This window comes from Canis lupus, chromosome 36, assembly GCF_048164855.1.
Source record: "Canis lupus baileyi chromosome 36, mCanLup2.hap1, whole genome shotgun sequence".
Taxonomy (NCBI): domain Eukaryota; kingdom Metazoa; phylum Chordata; class Mammalia; order Carnivora; family Canidae; genus Canis; species Canis lupus.
In genome coordinates this window covers 32,141,050-32,160,413 of record NC_132873.1, presented here as the reverse complement: position 1 = coordinate 32,160,413, position 19,364 = coordinate 32,141,050, and the positions used below count along the sequence as shown (strand labels likewise).

The 19,364-nt window shown below is 48.9% G+C and overlaps 1 long non-coding RNA gene across 1 annotated transcript; it reads left to right on the top strand.

Moving 5' to 3' along the window:
- The first annotated feature begins 404 nt into the window (after positions 1-404).
- Positions 405-18,243, top strand: LOC140625768 (uncharacterized). The gene is made up of 3 exons (XR_012025086.1): positions 405-473; positions 16,542-16,678; positions 17,133-18,243. It is a non-coding gene; the product is annotated as an uncharacterized lncRNA (long non-coding RNA).
- Positions 18,244-19,364: the final 1,121 nt, after the last annotated feature.

The following is a 19,364-nucleotide window of genomic DNA, read 5'->3' as shown; positions in this document are numbered from 1 at the left end:
TTTATCTCAGACTGTTGTGCCCAAGATTGTGAATCTGAGAAATCACCAAGAAGCCAACACCAATGCAAACACATGAGGGTTTATTTACAAGCTCGAGCTTGTGTCCAAGTATACCCAACACAGTGGAGCGGGGACTTGGACCCCGAGGTGGGTTTTAGCTTATTTTTAAGAGTTGGTCTCGGGGAACTCCCGAAGGGCTGGAGTAATTCCTCAAATTCTGTTTACATTTTGATATGGGGCCTTCAAGGGCATTGAGATCTGTTCTAATAGGGGCTTCCTGCCCTTGGACTGGGCTCAGTTTTTATTCTATTGTGGGGCTTGCTGTGTCCTGACAGTGAGCATTCAGGAAGGAAATGATGGATGTGACTCCCTTCTCAGGAGCATCACAGAGAATAAATAAGGAGACTGAACAAAAAGAGCACAAGACATTGGGGGCTTCATCCATATCAGAAGGGACTCCTCAGAACCACAGGGTAAGTGAATGGGTAGAATGAATGGTAGGGTCAGGGGAGGTGAGGTAGTTGGTGGTTTGGCTTAGGTTAGATGTTAGGTGTTTGTGATTAACCTTATGGTTACGGATTAGAGGTTAGGGTGAGGGATAAGGGTAAGGGTCAGTGGTTAGGAGTTAGGATGGTGGTTAGGGATTAGGGAACGGGGTTAGGGTTAGTGACAGTATTTAGAGTTAGGGTTAGGGTTATGCTTTAGGGTTTAGGGCAGGAGGTTTGGAGGTGGGGTTAGGGTTATGGTTACAGTTAGGGTTGGGCTTAGGTTTGCAGTTAGGGTGAGGTGTTAGGGTGTGAGTTAGCGTTAGGGGTAAGGGTTAGGGGTTAGGGTAAAATTTAGGGCTAGGTTTAGGGTTAGGGCGAGGGTTAGGTTTAGGATAGGGATTACGGCTAGGGATAGGATTAGTATTTAGTTAGGGTTTAGGGTCAGGTCAGGGTCAGGGTCAGGGTACGGTTTTGGAAAAGGGTAATAGATAGGTATAGGGAGTGGTTTAGGAGTTAGTTTTAGGGTAGAGGTTAGAGTACATTTAGGGGTATGAGATAGGATTAGTATTAGAAGGTTAGGGTTAGGGTACAGGTTAAGGATAGGAATATGATTTGAGTACATTAAGTTAAGGTTAGGGTTAGAGGTTAGGGTTAGATTTAAGGTATGGGTCAGGGTTAAGGGTTTAGAATAGGTTTAGGATATAGGGTGAGGGTTGGCATGAAGGTTCCGTGAATGTGTTTTGGTCTTGGGGTTTGTGTTTGGTTTTCGATTAGTGATGGGTCTTGTTCAAGGGTTAGGTTAACATTAAGATTAAGTGTAGGGTTAGGCTTATGTCTGTGTATGGTTAGAGTTTGGGTCTTGGCATGTGCCTGCACTGGGACTCCTAGCATCTTGGGCAGTTTAGTTTTATGCACTCTATTTAGGTTTTGGTTTCAAAGATAGCCTGACTCCACCAAGTCAGTGGCCTCCCCAGAGAATCAAAATCCTGGCTTCTGCTGGGGTGAGAATAGACATGGCAGGTTTCTCCCGAGCTGAGCTAAGGAGGGGATTTGTGGCTCTAAAGACTCTTTATTTGGATTTTCAGTTGCCTTTTTGATTATATCTCTTGTGTGCACATGTTTTCTCTATACTACCAATTATTATTTTAAAGTTTTACTTGAATTCCTGTTTGTAAACACAGTATGATATAGTTTCAGGTTTACCACATAGTGGTTAGACTCTTGGATACAATGCCTGGTACTGGTCACAGGTGTCCTCCACTATCCCCATCCCCTGATTCACCATCCTCCCCACCGTCCCCTGGTATTTATTAGTTTATTCTCTGTGGTTAAGAGTGTGTATCTTGGTTTGCTTCTCTCATGCCTCCTCTGCCCCTTTGCCAGTTTGTTTGGTTTCTCAAAATTCACATGTGAATGCAATTGTATGGTATTTGGTATCTGTCTTTCTCTGACTGAGTTCATTTAGCATAAATCCTTTCCACTCCTTCCACGTCACCGTAAATGGAGTCATTTCATCCCTTCTGATGACCGAGTGATGTCGCAGTGTGTGTATTTACCACATCTTTCTGCCCATTCATCAGTCGATGGACATCTGGGCTGTATCCACAGTCTGGCTGTTGTTGATAACGCTGCTACAAACATTGGGCTGCGTGTCCTTCCTCGAATCTACTAAAGTACTTCTCTATCCTCGGGGTAAATACCTAGCTGTGAAATTTTGGAATCGTAGGGTAGCTCTATTTTTAACTTCTTTTTTTAAAATTTTTTTAATGATAGTCACAGAGAGAGAGGCAGAGACACAGGCAGAGGGAGAAGCAGGCTCCATGCCCTGGAGCCCAAAGTGGGATTCAATCTCGGGTCTCCAGGATCGCACCCTGGGCCAAAGACAGGTACCAAACCACTGCACCACCCAGGGATCCATTTTTTTAACTTCTCAAGGACCCTCCACACTGTTTTCCACAGTGGCTAAATCTGTTCGCATGCCCACCAGGAATGTAAGGAGGCTACTCTTTCTCCAAAGCCTCACCAACACCTGTTGTTTCTTGTGTTGTTAATTTTACCCATTATGACGGCTCTCAGGTGACATATCATTGTGGTTTTGGTTTGTATTTCCCTGATGATGAGTGACACTTTGTGTCTTTCCATGAGTCTGGTGGCCATCTGGCTGTCTTGTCAGAGACAAAGTCCATTCATTTTTCTGCCCATCTCTAGTTGCATAATTTGTTTTTAAGATCTTGAGATTTATACTTCCTTTATGTGTTTTGCATACTAACTCTTTCTTGGATGTGTTGTTTACCAATATCTCCTTTCATTTTGTATGTTGCCTTTTAGCTTTGGTTGTTTCCTTCACTTTGCGGAAGCTTTTCATTTTGATGAAGTCCCAATAGCATTTTTGCTTTTGTTCCCTCACCTCAATGGCATATCTAGAAAGAAAAATTAGTGGCCAATGTCAAAGACGTTGCTGCCTATCTTTTCTTCTTTGTATGGTTTCAGGTCTCACATTTAGGTCTTTCATCCATTTTGAATTTATTTTTTATATATATGGTGTAAGAATGTGGTCCAGTTTCATTCTTCTGCATGTGGCTGCCTGGTTTTCCCAACACCATTTATTCTTATCCTGGGGTCAGGGTTAGGGTTTATTGAAGAGACTGTCTTTCTGCCATTGGATATTCCTTCCTGCCTTGTTATCCTTTATGGGTCATAGATACAGGTTTGTATCTTGTTTTGGCTTTCCATTCTGTTCTATTGATCTAAGCTCTCCTGTTGTGAGAACCCTGATTGCTGATTCAATTTCTTTGCTGGTTATCTGTCTGTTCAAATTTCATATTTCCTCATTTTTAATTTTTGCTATGTTATATATTTCTAGGAATTGATCTATTTCTTTCAGGTTCTAGGTTGCTGGCATATAATTTTTCATCATATTCTCTTATTATCGTTTGTATTTCTCTAGTGTTGGTTTTTATTTCTCTTTTCTCATCTGATTTTATTTGGGTCCTTTCTCAACTTTTTATCTTTTTTCTTTTTTAAATATTTTATTTATGTATTCATGAGAGACACAAAGATGTAGAGGTATAGGCAGAGGGAAAATGAGGCTCCATGCGGGGAGCCTGATGTGGGACTTGAACCCCTAGGACCCCGGGATCATGATGTGAGCCAAACACATGCTCAACCACTGAGGCACCCAGGTGCCTTGCTGATTCAATTCCTTTGCTAGTAATGGGTCTGTTCACATTTTCTATTTCTTCCTATTTCAGTTTTGCTCATTTGCACATTTCTAGGGATTTGTTCATTTCTTCCAGGTCTCCCAGTTTGTTAGCGTATAATCTTTCATAGTATCCCCTTATAATTGTCTTATTTTTCTGGTGTTGATTGTGATCTCTCTTCTCTCATTGGTGATTTTATTTATTTAGGTCTTTTCTCTTTTCTCGTTGATAAGGCTGGCTAGGGCTTGATCCATTTTATTAATTATTTTAAAGAACTAGCTCTTAGTTCTGTTATTCCATTCTACTGTTTTGTTGTTTCTGTATTGTTTATTTCTTCTCTGATCTTTTTCCCCTTCTTTTGTAGGCTTTAGTCTTTGTTTGTTATTCCTTTTTCAGCTCCTTCAGGTGTAGGGTTACGATGTGTATTGGAGACTTCTTGTTTCTTGAGGTAGGCCTGTATTGCTATGTACTTCCCTCTTAGGACTGCCTTTGCTACATCCCAGAGGTTTGGAGAAACATGTTTTCATTTTCATTTGTTTTAAATTACCTCTTCAATTTTCTGGTTGCTCCATTCATTCTCTAGTAGGATGATCATAAACTCCACGTATTTTTCGTCTGTCCAATTTTTTTCTTACTGTCGACTTCCAGTTTCATGCGCCTTGGTCTGAAAATGTACAGGGTGTGAAATCAACATACTTGTACCTGTTGTACCTGTTGAGGTCTGATTTGTGGGCCATGATATGATCTGTTCTGGAGAATGTCCCATATGCAATTGAACAGAATGTTTATTCTCCTTTTGGATCTAATATTCTAACTATATCTGTCGAGTCCCTGTGGTCCAGTGTGTCAAGGCTATTGTTCCCTCGTTGATTTTCTGCATAGACGATCGGTCCGTTGCCATAAGTGGGTGTTGGAATCCTCTGTCAGTGTATTATTATCAGTGATTTCCTATACGTTTGTTGTTAATCGGTTTCTATATTTAGGTACTCATGTTGGCAGCACAAATAGTTAGTTGTTTGATCTTGATAGTCTTTTTAATTATGAAATAATGTTCTTCTTCATCTCTTCATACAATATTTGTTGTTTCTTTTTGAGATTTAAATATATTATTTATTTATTTTTGAGAGATACACAGAGAGGCAGAGGCAGAAACATAGGCAGAGAGAGAGGCAGGCTCCCCAAAGGGAGGGTGATGTGGGACTCGATCCTGGGATCCCAGGATCACACCCTGAGCCGACGGCAGATGCTCAACCACTGAGCCACCAGGTGTCCCCCAGGGTTTCGTTTCAAATCTCGTTTGTCTGATATAAGTATGGGTCCTCCAGCTTTCTTTTGATATCCATTAGCGTGGTAGATGATTTTCCCTCCCCTGACTTTCAATCTGCTGGTGTGTATAGGTCTAAGGTGAGCATCTTGTAGGCAGCATACAGATGGATCTCGTTTTTTTAATAACGATTTTATTTATCAGAGAGAGAGAGAGAGAGAGAGGCCGAAAATTAGGGAGAGAGAGAAGCAGACTCCCCACCAGGAGCCTAATATGGGACATGATCCCAGACTCCAGGATCACAGCCTGAGTCAAAGGCAGATGCTCAACCCCTTGAAACACCCAAGTATCCCGGATCCTGTGTTTTAAGCCACTCTGATACCCTATATCTTTTGATTAGAACATTTAGTATATCAGCATTCAGAGTGATTATTCACAGATATGAACTATGTTCCTTTGTGTTACCAGAAGAGTTGGTGTTTCTGGTGACGTTCTCTGGTCCTTTCTAGTCTTTATTGCTTTTGGTCTCTTTTTGTTCCCCCACTAGAAGAGTCCCTCTTAATCCCTTACTGGACTGGTTAAGTGGTCATGAAATCCTTGATATGTTGACTGTCCAGAAAATCTTTCTCTCTCCTTCTCTCCTGAATGACACCCTTGCTGAAGCAAGAATTCATACAAATTGGACTCCAATAAAAAGGAATTTAAAAACATAAAATAAATTTTTGGTCTTATGATTGAGGAAAATGGCATTTAGGAGGAAAACCAGAAGCTAAGAGAGAGGAGGACAGATTTCACCATCCGTAGCCATCACAGGGACATAGTGTCCTTTCCATGAAGGGGCCTCCCTTCCGTAGGATTCTTCCTGCACCTCTGTGCTCCTTGTTGGAAACCAGCAAGCACATCTCTGTATCTCTAGCACCTCTGCAGTCATGGTTTATTGCATCTCCATGTATCCTACTGGGGACAAGAGCGTCGTGTATGTAACCATCTGGCTCCTGTTAGACAACATTGGGGAGGATTCCGACTTCTGTTGGTTTTGGGGTGTGTGTGTGTCTATCACATGTCACTATCACGTGCAGCTATCTGATCCTCTGGGTGGGTCACCCAAATGCTGAAATGGTTGGCACAACATCATTTCTGGTGCTGGTGCTAGGCGGGTAGCTAGGCTCTCCTAGCAGACCCAGGGATCCCTCGTGTAGTTTCTTTCCGCTGGAGAGTCATTTGAGTTGGAAGGTCTGGCTTGGCCATATTCCCATGTGCGGCAGTGAGTCCTCCCATGAGCTGTCTGCTTATCTTCTCCCTGATGCCTCTCCATCAGGGAGCCAGACCTTGGGGCTGCCCTGCCCATGGGGGGGAGCCCTGGGGCTGCCTCTGTTTGGGAGTCTGGGTGGGGACTGGGCTGGGGTTCCTCGGTCCCCTGTGCTGCTTGGCCTTCAGGATGAGCCCCATACTCACCCAGCCCCTATTCACTAGGGCGAGGAGGGTTCCCTCCACACCCTGGTGTGAGAGATCTAGCACCACAAGTTGTGCACGCCGAGTACACCTTGTGAGGGTGGCCCATGTGCGTGAGCTGCAGTGTGGGACCCAGGATATTTAACAAAAATCCCTTACCCCTCGACAAGCAGAGCAGGACTGATTCCATTTTGTGCTCCACCTGTCATCTCCCTTATGACCCCACATGACTTGCTTATAGCTTAAGGTGCTGCCCCACCAGACTCAAGCCGCTGGGCACACCCTAATTCGAAAATGGCTCATAACAATGTAACCCTGGTTTGTGCCCCATAAAACTGCGTGCCAATTCTGACTAAAGTAATAGGCCAGTTCAAGTCGATACTATAGGGTAAAGTGTAATTCAATCGGCCACCTGCGTGTGGACTGACATGACTACGCATCTTTCAGCATTCCCATGGGCCACTGGCTCCTATAAAGCTGCTATGCCTCTTAGTCTCGGTGTCCAAGTCCCTACTCCTCTGTGTCCGGTGCACTGGGCCCAAGCTCCAGCTTGTAAAGAAACCCTCGGGAGTTTGCATCGGTGTGGGCTCCTTGGTGGTTTCTCGGATTCGCCATCTTGGGCACAACACAAGGCCCTGTGGTCCTGACATCTCTTCCAGGGCCACGCTACCACCCCGCAGGCCCTCTGTGCCCCAGGCACACAGGCACAGTGGTTCAGGGAGGGGAGGAAGTGCCCCGGAACCCAGCCAGCCCCGGCCCCCTGGACAGAGGGAGCACAGACCTCCCAGGTCACTTTCCACAGACCCTGGTGACCTGAGGCTCCCTGGCTGTCACTCTGTCCCAGCCACTTCTGGCCTGCGGGGCACAGGCTGAGTCCCAGTAGTCTGTGGGGCCTGACTCTGGTGTCTGGCTGCCCCTGGAATGCACGTGGGGATGTCAGCTGGGTGTGCCTGGCAACGCCACTGCAGGGGCTGTTTGGGGCGTGGATGTAGCCCCTCCTCCTCTCTCGGGGTCTCTCCTCACCCTCTGCACAGAGTTCTGGGAGACACAGAAAGGGGCTGGCTGTGCATTTTCGCACCACAGCACTCTGTTGACTTTCTACACCAAATGGGCTCAGAGCCGAGGGTGCGTGCCTTCCCCTGGGGAGGGAGACCATTCTGTCCTTTAGGGGAGGTCAAGAATCACATGTGGGGTGGGGTCTGGTGCTGGAGTCCCCCACCTCGGAACATGTTTTGACTCTGGGTGGGGAAGTGTCCTGAGGTTTCAGCCTGAGAGACGGTTCTTAGGACAGCAGAGCTGACCTGGACTTGCAGGTCATGGGCTCCTGCACTGGGTCCCCGCAGGGCATCTGGACCCCGGACTTGGGCCCCCTGGGGTCCCAACACCTGGTGGAGCCTGTCTCCTGGTGTTGGTGTGGGTGAGGCCCACCGCCTACCCCTCCTCTCCCCAACCTGGGGTGTCCCGGCATCCCCAGGCCTGCCCTAGTTCAGCGACCTAGGCACGTGTTGGGCACGCCCAGGGCCCAATAGGCCACATCCAGCTGTGGGAGGACTCTCTCAGCCTGGGGCCAGAATCCAGGGCTGGCCAGGGCCATTGGGCGGCTGGATCCCGTTAGTGTTTGTGTTGGGCCTGGGGGTCTCAAATCCCCGCAGCCCCCACAGAGTCTGGGGCCAGGCCAGCCCATGTCCCTCTGGGTTAGGGGCTGGTGTCCGATGCAGGGTGTGCCGCCCTCCAGGAGGGACAGTGGGTGGAGGCAGGGCACAGTGGGTCCTCTGCACCACTCACCTGCAACCACCCTGTCAGGGGCTCCCTGCCTTCCCTCCTTCATTCCACCCCTGGGTACTCTATGGGAAACCCGGTCTTCTGATGGGAGCAGGGTGTCCAGAGATCCCTGGTGAGGCTGAGTATGTCCCACAAGGGGCAGCTGCACTGGGTCCTTGCTGGGGGCAGATGGTGTGGGGGTGGATGTTGTGGGGGCAGGGGCATGATGGTGGTGGCGTGTGGGGTATGATGTAGGGGGGATGGTGGGGGTGTGGTGTGGGTGGGGATATTGTGGGGCTGTGTGGGTGTGAGGGGGATGGTATAGGTGGGATGCCATTGGGGATGATGACGAAGGGGGATGGTGTGGGGGTGGGGAATGAGGGGGATGGCGTGGGGGGCCTGCCAACACAGGGCATCCACATTCTCTCAGATGCACACGGATATGTCTACAGATAAAGGGGACCTCAGTCTGGGGTTTGCTGTGACACCTGCCCCTGGGGCCCCGTGTGGTCAGTGAAGGGCGCTGGCTGGACCGGGGGCATTATCTGGGGATCATCATACTATGTATGTTTACAAATTGCAAATTGTCTCAAATTAAATGCATAGAATTTAGATATATATAAAACACCAAGTGTGGGTGTCTCCCTGACCCGTCCGACCCTCATCAGATGGATGTGTGTCCTGCTCCAGCCACTGCCATGCCGCCTGGCCCCAGGTCCGGTTACTGCCCTCCACGGGCCCCACCGCAGCCCCCTGCTTTTCAAGGGGCTGTCCCTCACCCCTTTGGGGTTCAGCTCCCATGGAAACCCCTAGAGGCGCCAACGTAGTGACTTCCTCATCCCCGAAGCCCCGGGTTTTGGGGCACGGTGGTCATCCCCGGCACCCTACCATACAGTGGTGTGTTGCTGGCTGCTGTTGCTTCCCCCGGCCTGTGTTCCCTACCCAGAAGCCTCTGGGACACCCCCGAGGCCCTGAAGCCCCCTGAATCAGCAGCCACACCCCACCCCCTAGCAATCCCAAAACATGATTTGGCTGCCGAAAGTCCTGTTCATGTCCAGGTCTATCTGCATGATGTCCCTGGAGGAGACGAGGCCTCCTCCTTCATTTCCTGCAGGAAAACCAGGGAGGAGGAGCTGGCATCAGGGACACAGACCACAGCCTGTCCCTAGCTGCCATCCTGGGCAGGGAACCCTGGGGCCACCATGGGAATGTGTCCTACCGAAACCTCCTTTCTTCTCCTGGGAGGCTGGGGACAGCCAGAGTGCCGACCGTGACCGTGGGACCTCTGTGAGGGCTTGTGCCAAGCTGCTGTGGGCGGGAGGTGACTGAGGGTCAGCCTGGGTTGGAGGGGACAGGGGATCAGCCCAGGTGGGGAGGGAACATGGGGGTCTTGTTCCCAAGATTCTGAATCGGAGAAACAACTAAGGAGCCAACACCAATGCAAACACAGGAGGGTTGATTTACAAACTCGAGCTTGGGTCCAAGTATACCCCACATAGTGGAGGAAGGACTTGGCCCCCGAGGTGAGTTTTAGCTTAGTTTTAAGGGCTGGTCTCAGGGACCTCCAGAAGGGCTGGAGCAATTCCTAAAGTTCTGTTTACATTTTGATATGAGGCCTTCAAGGGCATTGAGCTTTGTTCTCATTCTAATATGGGGCTTTCTGGGACCCTAGGCTGTAACGTGTTTTTTTCTTTTTTTCCTGTAACTGAAGAAATGTAAATTTTAGCTCTTATTCACAGGGTCCTCGGATGGCAGTTCTTGTGCTAACAGTGAACTTAAAGTGGAAGGGCCTCAATTTTCTCAGCCTCCCGACAGACAAGTGACTGAATTATTAAACTCCAAATTTTAGGGGCTGCCTGGTGGAGCCCTGTGCTCTTCCTGCCTGGGAGGGTGTCCTTGCACTCCTGGCCTTTGCTGGTCTGTCCCAGGAACGGGGCCCTGTGACTGCACAGGGGTTTGCAGCTTATGGCCACATAGGGTAGACAGCTGGCCCGAGTCCTGCTGCTCTCAGCCGGGTTCCTGCTCCTGTGCCTGGGAACAGTTGGCGCCACTGTCCTTGGGACCCTTGGGATCCTGAGCCCGCCCTGTGTCTCCAGGGACTGCCCCCCACTTCTCCACCTGAACACCTTAAGGCTGGTGTGTCCCCCACTCTAGGAGACTTCTGAAAGTTCAGATTTTGTGCACTGCTGCTTATAATATTGTGCGTAGACCCTTCAGTTGGCTCTCTGCCCTTGTGGGATCCGGGGCTGTGTCTCCCCAAGATCAACTGATTGATTGTTTTTAAGATTTTATTTTTCTGTAATCTCTACAGCCAACATGGGGCTAGAACTTGCTACCCCAAGAGCAAGAGTCCCATGTTCTTACGAACAACACCAAGCCAGTCAGGCTCTCTTTGATTGATACATGTTAATTGATGCAGGGGTCTTGCATGTGTCAGGGCAGAAACTGAGCCCACGCTTTGAGGTGTGGTGGAGTCATTTGGACCTGATGAATGTGAAAGAAACCATAGCTTCCCTGGGAGCCCAGGGAGCAGGGCACACACACGTGAAAAGTTGATAATTTCCTTTACTGTAGTAGTTATTTTACTATTTATTTAAAGTGCTATTCAATGGTAAATGTCAATCTAGGATTGGGATACAGTGAGAATGTTCTAGGATTCGGAGGTAACTAAAGCTTCCCGTCCTGGACTTAATGTTCCAGTTGGATGCAGAGATAGTCAAGGAAGCAAAGAGTTATGAAACATGGCACTGGGGTGCCTGGCTGGCCTGGTTGGGGGATCTTGATCTCAGGGTTGTGAGTTTGAACTCCATGTTGGGTATAGAGAGGACATGAAACGAAAATATTTAACAAATAATAAATGGATGAACAAATAAAGCATGACATCAAAGGTAAGTGTTTGCTTATGTCTCACCTGAGGACTATTCTTGATCGCCCCACTTGTCCTACTTGGCCCAGATGACGTCTTCCACAAGGGATAGTACTGCCCCAGGGAAAGTGGGCGTCTTTCATTGTAAGACCTGTGGTTCCCCTCGTTCTGCAGGGAGAGAAGAACCGTGAAGCCACAAGTTCGGGGGATCAGCATACACCTAGGCAATGACCATTTCTGAACCTGGTAGCCAGAGCTCGGCCTCCTTTTAGGATGCGATGTCATAAGGAAGCCTCTTTGGTCATTGTCTTGGATGCAGGGTGGAGGCTAAACTATAATTAAGAAGAACAAAAGAGGAGGAAAACCAGAGGCTCAAAGAGAGGAGGACAGATTTCACAATCTGTAGCCTACACAGGGACCTGGTGTCCTTTCTTAGAAGGGACACGCCCTCCGTAGGATGCTTCCTGCCTCTCTGTGCTCCTTTTTGAAACCCAGCAGGCACATCTCTGTGCCTCCAGTACCTCTGTAGTCATGGTTTATAGCGTCTACCATGTATCCTATTGGAGACCACAGCATCGTGTATGTAACTATCTGGCTGCTGTTTGACAACATTGGGGGGGATTCTGACTTTTGTTGGTTTTAGTTTGTGTGTGTGTCTATCACATTCAGATATCACGTGCAGCTATCTGATCCTCTGGCTGGGTCATCCAAATGCTGAAATGGTTGGCACAACATCATTTCTGGTGCTGGCGCTGGGCAGATAGCTGGGCCCTCCTTGCCGACTCAGGGCTTGCTCCTGCAGTGACTTTCCACTGGAGGGTCAGCTGAGCTGGAAGGTCCGACTCAGCCAAATTCCCATGTCCTCAGGGGGTCCCGCTGAGCACCTGCTGTTTCTCTTCTCCCAGATGCCTCTCCAGCAGGGAGCCAGACTTCAGCGCCGCCCTGTGGGGAGATCCTGAGGAGCTGGCTGCCCATGGCGGGGAGCCCTGTTGCTGCCTGTGTATGGGAGTCGAGTTGGGGTCTGGGCTGGGTTCTCGGTCCCCTGTGCTCCCTGGCCTTCTGGCGAGCCCTATGCTCACCCAGCCCCTACTCACTAGGGCGAGGAGGGTGCCCTCCACACGCTGGTGTGAGAGATCCAGCACCACAAGGTGTGCAGGCTGAGTCCACCAGGTGAGGGTGGCCCAGGTTCGTGAGCTGCAAGTGTGGGACCCAGGAAAGTTAACAAAAATCTCCTACCCCTGGACAAGCAGAGCAGGACTGATTCCATTTTGTGCTACACCCACCTCCTCCCCTATGACCCCCACATGAGCTGCTTATTGCTTAAGGCGCTGCCCCACCCTAGTCAGGCCGCTAGGCACACCCTAATCGGAAATCGGCTCATAACAATGTAACCCTGCTTTGTGCCCCCGAAAACTGTGCGACAATTCTGACCAAAGTAATAGGCCAGCTCAAGTGGATACTATTTGGTCAAGTGTAATTCAATTGGCCACCTGTGTGTGGACCATCATGACTGTGCAACTTTCTGCATATCCCATGGGCCACTGGCCCCTATAAAGCTGCTATGCCTCTTAGTCCCAGGATCCACATCCCTGCTCCACTGTGTTTGGTGAAATTACACCCAAGCTCCAGCTTGTAAAGAAACCCTCGGGAGTTTCCATCAGTGTGGGCTCCTTGGTGGTTTCCCTGATTTACAATCTTGGGCACAACACCAGGGCCTGGTGTCCTGACATCCCTTCCAGGGCCACGCTGACCGCCCCACAGGCCCTCTGTGCCCCAGGCATACAGGCACGGGGATGTGGGGACGGGAGGAAGTGTCCCGGAACTCGGCCATCCTTGGCCCTCAGGACAGAGGGAGCACAGACCTCCCAGGTCACTGTGCACAGACCCTGGTGACCTGAAGCTCCCTGGCTGTCTCTCTGTCCCAGCCACCCCTGGCCCGGGGACACAGCCTGAGTCCAGGTAAAGTCTGTGGGGTCCTGGCCCTGGCGTCTGGCTGCCCCTGGAAGGCACATGGGGACGTCAGCTCTGTGTACCTGGTGGCGCCCCTGCAGGGGCTGTTTGGAGCCTGGATGGTGCCCCCTCCTCCTCTCTGGGTGTCTCTTCACGCCCCATGCACAGAGTTCTGGGAGAAACAGAAACGGGCTGGCTGTGCATTTTTGCACAACACTTTATTGACTTTTTACAGCAAAGGGGCTCAGAGCCTAATGCGCGCCTTCCCCTGGGGAGGAAGACCTTTCTGTCCTTTAGGGGAGGGCAATAATCACACGGTGTGGAGAGGCGGGTGCTAGAGTCCACATTGTCGGAACATGTGTGGACTCCGGGTGGGGGCGTGTGTCCTGAGATTTCAGCCTGAGTGAATGTTCTGAGGACAGCAGAGATGACCTGGACCTGCAGCTCATGGGCTCGTGTACTGGGGCCCCGTAGGGCAGCTGAACACCTGCCTTGGGCCCTCTGGGGCCCCAATACCTGGAAGAGCCTGCCTCCTGGTGTGGGGTTGGGTGGGGCCAACCGGCCTATCCATCCTCTCCCTACCCTGGGGTGTCCCGGGATCCCCCAGTCTGCCCTAGGTTAGCGACCTGGATCTGTGGGGCACGCCCAGGGCCCAGGAGGCCACATCCACCTGTGAGAGGGCTCGCTCAGGCTGGGGCCAGAATCCAGGGCTGACCAGGACCATGGGGGCCTGGATCCCATTAGTCTTTGTGTTGGGCCTGGGAGGGGCTCAATTCAACCTAGTCCCCACAGAGCACAGAACCAGGTCAGCCCAGGTCCCTCTGGGTTAGGGGCTGGTGTCCTGTGCAGGGTGTGCCGCCCTCCAGGACAGACAGTGGGCGGAGGCAGGGCCCAATGTATCCTCTGCACCGCTCACCTACACCCAGCCTTTCGGGGATCTCTGCCTTCCCTCCTCCCTGCAACCTCTGGGTTCTCTATGGGACAATCTGGCTTCTGATGGGAGGAGGGTATCCAGAGAACCCCGGGGAGGTTGAGCATGTCCCACAGGGGGCAGATGTACTGGGTCCTTGCTGGGGGCCGATGGTGTGGGCGTGGATGTTGTGGGGTAGGGATATGATGTTGGTGGTATATTAGGAAGGTACAAATATTAGCCTTGAATCAATATTAAAATATTCTCATTAACCAAAGACCATACTTTATTCAGATTTCCTTAGTTTTTGCTAAGTTACCATCCCTCATATCCCATTCCATTTGTACTCATGTTTTCTTAGGCTCCTCTGGATTGTGACAGTCTTTCTGCCTTTCCTTGTTGTCGTTGAACTGGTACACTTTGAGAAGTAGAGTATTTTGTAAAATTTCCCTCAGTTGGGAAATGTCTGTTATCTCATGATTAAACTCTTTTTGTGGATTATATAAAGAGATACACTGCCATTTTAATTAAATCATATAAAGGATAGATATTATCAACATGATTTATCAGTCTTGGTATCAATCTGATCATCTTGCTGAGGTACTGTTTGTCAGCTTTCTCCGTTGTAAAGTGATTATTATTATTATTATATTATTATTTTTATATACACATTTTCATATTATATTTTGTAGAAGGAAGTTACTATGTGTATTCCATACATATGAGTGGGAGGCTATGCTAATCAACTTGAGGGTGGAATGTCTGTACAACTTCTTTGAAATTCTTCTACATGGGAGATTTCTCTTCCTTCTGGGTTTGTTTGTTTGTTTCTTTTTAAAGATGTCATTTATTTATTTGAAAGAGAGAGGAGAGAAAAACCAAGAGAGAGAGGGGCAGATGGAGAGGGAGAAGCAGGTTCCCTGCAAACAGGGAGCCTGCCTTGGGAACTGGATCATGATCTGAGCCTAAGACAATAGCTTATGTGACTGAGCCACCCAGATGCCACTTTTTCTTTCTTTTTCCTTTTTTTAATAATAAATTTACTTTTTATTGGTATTCAATTTGCTCACATACAGAATAACACCCAGTGCTCAGCCCGTCAGTACACGTCACCCATTCACCCCCACCCCCGCCCTCCTCCCCTTCCATCACCCCTAGTTCCTTTCCCAGAGTTAGGAGTCTTTATGTTCTGTCTCCCTTTCTGATATTTCCCACACATTTCTTCTCACTTCCCTTATATTCCCTTCACTATTATCTATATTCCCCAAATGAATGAGAACATACAATGTTTGTCCTTCTCCGATTGACTTACTTCACTCAGCATAATACCTTCCAGTTCCATCCACTTTGAAGCAAATGGTGGGTATTTGTTGTTTCTAATGTCTGAGCAAGGCCCACCTTTTCTCTCTCTTCATCTTCTGAGTCTCCTATGGTATGAATGTTATTGTTTTAATAAGTGGATGACTTCCCTACGTCTGTCTCTGTGGTCCATAACCATTCTTGTTTTGAAGGCTTCCACTTGGGACTGCATCTCAGTTATACCATTTTTAACATTGGGCTGACTAGATTTTAGTTCTTTTATTTCTACAGTAAAGGTTTCTCTAGTTTTCTTCTTTGCTCTTTTTCTAGCCCAGCTGTTGTCTTTATAATCATTGTTTTAAACTGTAGTTAGACATCATATATGTGTATTGATGAACTTCCTGGCTGTGAGTAGACCTCATGTTATTTTATGGAGGTGATTTTCTCCATCTCATTATATTTTCCAGAAAAGAAAGAAGGAAGAAAAAGGAAAAACAAGAAAAACAATAACAACTGCCCTCCCCCCCAAAAAACAAAACAAAACAAAATAAAACCCAGATTATTTTGGCCAGCTTGTTAAAAGATTCTAAATCCCAAAATAGAAACAATTAAAGTGATCCCTGGGTGACGCAGGGTTTTAGTGCCTGCCTTTGGCCCAGGGCATGATCTTGTAGACTCTGGATCAAATCCCACGTCGGGGTCCCAGTGCATGGAGCCTGCTTCTCCCTCTGCCTGTGTCTCTGCCTCTCTCTCTCTCTCTCTCTCTCTTTCTCTCTGTTTGTGACTATCATAAATAAATTGAAAAAAATTAAAAAAAGAATCACAATCAAAGTACTATGAAAGTAAAAATAAGAAATATATAAGGTACATACATAGAAATTAAAATAAGGCAATTAATAAAAAAGAATCAAAGAAAATAAATGAAAAAAGAGCACAAAGTACAAAGGAATCTAGACCCTACTTTCCAGGCAGAGCTTCAGCTCTGCAGCCACTGTGGTCCAACAACTTGGTGGCAGCGAATGCTCTGTGTGGGGTCTGGGGATGGGCCATGGCGCTGATTGTCAGGTGCACATCTGCCTGGGAGATGCACCTGCGGGGGTCAGAGGCGGGGTGGGCGTCAGCACCTCTGGTCTCAGCGGGCTGTGCTGCCCTGTTCCTGAGACCTGGCCCTGATAGGTGGGATGCAGGTGCGGTCTCTGGGTCCTCTGGCTCTGGGGCAGAGCATCCCCCACCCCAGTCTGCTGGGGCCTCCACAGAAGAGCGGCCAAGCCCCCAGGTCTCCGTGGCTTCTCTCAGAACCCTGCGTTCACTCTGTGTCCGAGCTTCTTTTGGTTTTGTTTTTTTATTTCAGATTGTTGTGCCGAAGATTGCTAATCTGAGAAACCACCGAAAAGCTGGCTCCAAGGCAAACACATGAGAGTTTATTTACAAGCTTGAGCTTGTGTCCAAGTATACCTGACAGAGCAGAGCAGGGACTTGGACCCTGAGGTGGGTTTTAGCTTAGTTTTAAGGGTTGGTCTCGGGGTACTCCCGAAGGGCTGGAGAAATTCCTCAGTTCTTTTTTTTTTTAAACTTCTTTTTTTTTAAGATTTTATTTTTTTTATGATAGTCACAGAGAGAGAGAGAGAGAGGCAGAGACACAAGCAGAGGGAGAAGCAGGCTCCATGCACCGGGATCCCGACGTGGGATTCGATCCTGGGTCTCCAGGATCGCGCCCTGGGCCAAAGGCAGGCGCCAAACCGCTGCGCCACCCAGGGATCCCCCTCAAGTTCTGTTTACATTTTGATATGGGGCCTTCAAAGGCATTGAGATCTATTCTCATTCTAATAGGGGCTTCCTGCACTTGGCCTGGGCTCAGTTTTTATTCTATTGTGGGGCTTTCCAGGGTATTAAGCTGTAAACTTTTGTTATTTTCCTGTAACTGAAGTAATGTAAATTTCAGCTTTTCTTCACAGGGGCCTGGGATGGCTGGACATGTCGAACGCTGAACTTAAAGTGGAAAGGCCTTCATTTTCTCGGCCTCCTTGTGTCCCTTCCCATCCTATCTAGCTCCTTTCCCCTTCCCCGGAGCTCCTAAGAGAGCAATTGCTAATGACCTCAGCCTGGCAGCCTGTGTTGGGGGACAGGCCCAGGGATTTGGGATCAGGAAGACCTGGGGCTCGGGCGTCCCAGCTGTGCAGCGGGATTTGATGCTGCAACTCTTATTCGCTAAGGCTATCTTGACAACTGACTTTGTACATAGGAAAGCTGTCCTTTCTCTTTATAAGACGAAGAGCAAGTCAAAGTGTTTTTTCTCTGCCCATCTGATTGCTCAGATTCCCAGGATAGATGTGGGCCCGCATCCACCCTGACAGGAACACCTGGGCCGCTTCAGGACCTGCAGGGAGGCTTCAGGAAGCTGTGGTGCTGCGTCCACTCTGTCAGGAGCTCCCGGGCCACTCAGGACATAATTTGAGTCTTCTGGAAGGTGGGGGCCGCATCCATGGTGTCAGGAGCCCTGGCTTCCTCAGAATCCGCAGTGAGGCTATGGGAGGACTTGGGGCCACGCCCACACACCAGGACGCTGACGTCCTCAGGAACCCGGTGTAGACTTCGGGAAATATGGGGATGCTTCCATGCAGACAGAAGACCCCAGCCTTGTCAGGGCCTGTGGTGAGGCGTAAGAAAAATGTGGGTGCCGAATCCAAACTGACAGGGTCTCCAGCCTCTTTAGGATCAGCACTTTGGCTTCAGGACATATGGGGCTGCGTCTATGCTGACAGGAGCCCACAGCCCCCTCAGGACCCGCAATGAGTTTTCTGGGGGCCATGGGGCCATGTCCAGGCTGACAGGAGCCCTCGGCCTCCTGAGGACCTGCTGTTAGGCTTCCAGAGGATGTGAGGCATAGTCCACAGTGACAGGAGACCCGGCGTCCTCAGGACCCGCTGACTATGACTCAGGAACACATGGGCCCACATCCACACTCACAGGATCCTGGCTTCCTCAGGACCCCCTGGAGGACTCTGAAGGTGCCGTTGGGGGCCACATCCACATCAGAAGGGACTACTCAGAACCACAGGGTAAGTGAATGGGTAGAATGAATGGTAGGGTCAGGGGAGGGGAGGCAGTTGGTGGCTAAGTTAGGTTAGATGTTAGGGTTTAGTGATTATGCTTATGGTTACAGATTAGAGGATAGCCTGAGGGATAAGGGTAAGGGTCAATGGTTAGGAGTTAGGCCTGGGATTAGGGATTAGGGAAAGGGGTTAGGGTTAGTGTTAGGGACAGGATTTAGAGTTAGGGTTTGGGTTTAGGCTTAGGGATTAGGGCAGGATGTTAGGAGTTGGGGTTAGGGTTATGGTTAGTGTTACGGTTGTGATTAGGTTTGCAGTTAGGGTTAGGGGTTAGGGTGTGAGTTAGGGTTAGGGGTTAGCGTTAAGGGTTAGAGTTAAAGTTAGGGCTAAGTATAGGGTTAGGGCGAGGGTTAGGCTTAGGATAGGGTTTAGTGCTAGTGTTAGGGTTAGTGTTTGGTTAGGGGTTAGTGATGCGGTCAGGTCAGGGTCAGGGTAGGGTCAGGGTACGGTTTTGGAAAAGGGTAAGAGATAGGGTTAGGCAGTGGGTTAGGGATTAGTTTTAGGGTATGGGTAGTGTACAGTTTGGGGTATGAGATAGGGTTAGTATTAGAGGGTTAGGGTTAGGGTACAAATTAAGTTTAGGAATAGGATTTGAGTACATTAAGTTAAGGTTAGGGTTAGAGGTTAGGGTTACGATTAGATTTAAGGTAAGGGTCAGGGTTAAGGAAACCTCAGAATAGGTTTAGGAGTTAGGGTGTGGCTTGGGAGGTAGGTTCAGTGAATGTGTTTTGGTCTTGGGGTTTGTGTTTGGTTTTTGATTAGTGATAGTTCTTGTTTAAGAGTTAGGTTAACATTAGGCTTAAGTGTAGGGTAAGGGTTATGTCTGTGTATGGTTAGAGTTTGTGTCTTGGCATGTGCCTGCACTGGGACTCCTAGCATCTTGGGCAGTTTAGTTTGATGCACTCTATTTAGGTTTTGGTTTCAAAGATAGCCTGACTTCACCAAGTCAGTGGCCTCCCCAGAGAATCAAAATCCAGTCTTCTCTGGGGTGAGAATAGGCATGGCAGAATTCTCATGAGCTGAGCTAAGGAGGGGATTTGTAGCTCTAAATACTCTTTATTTGG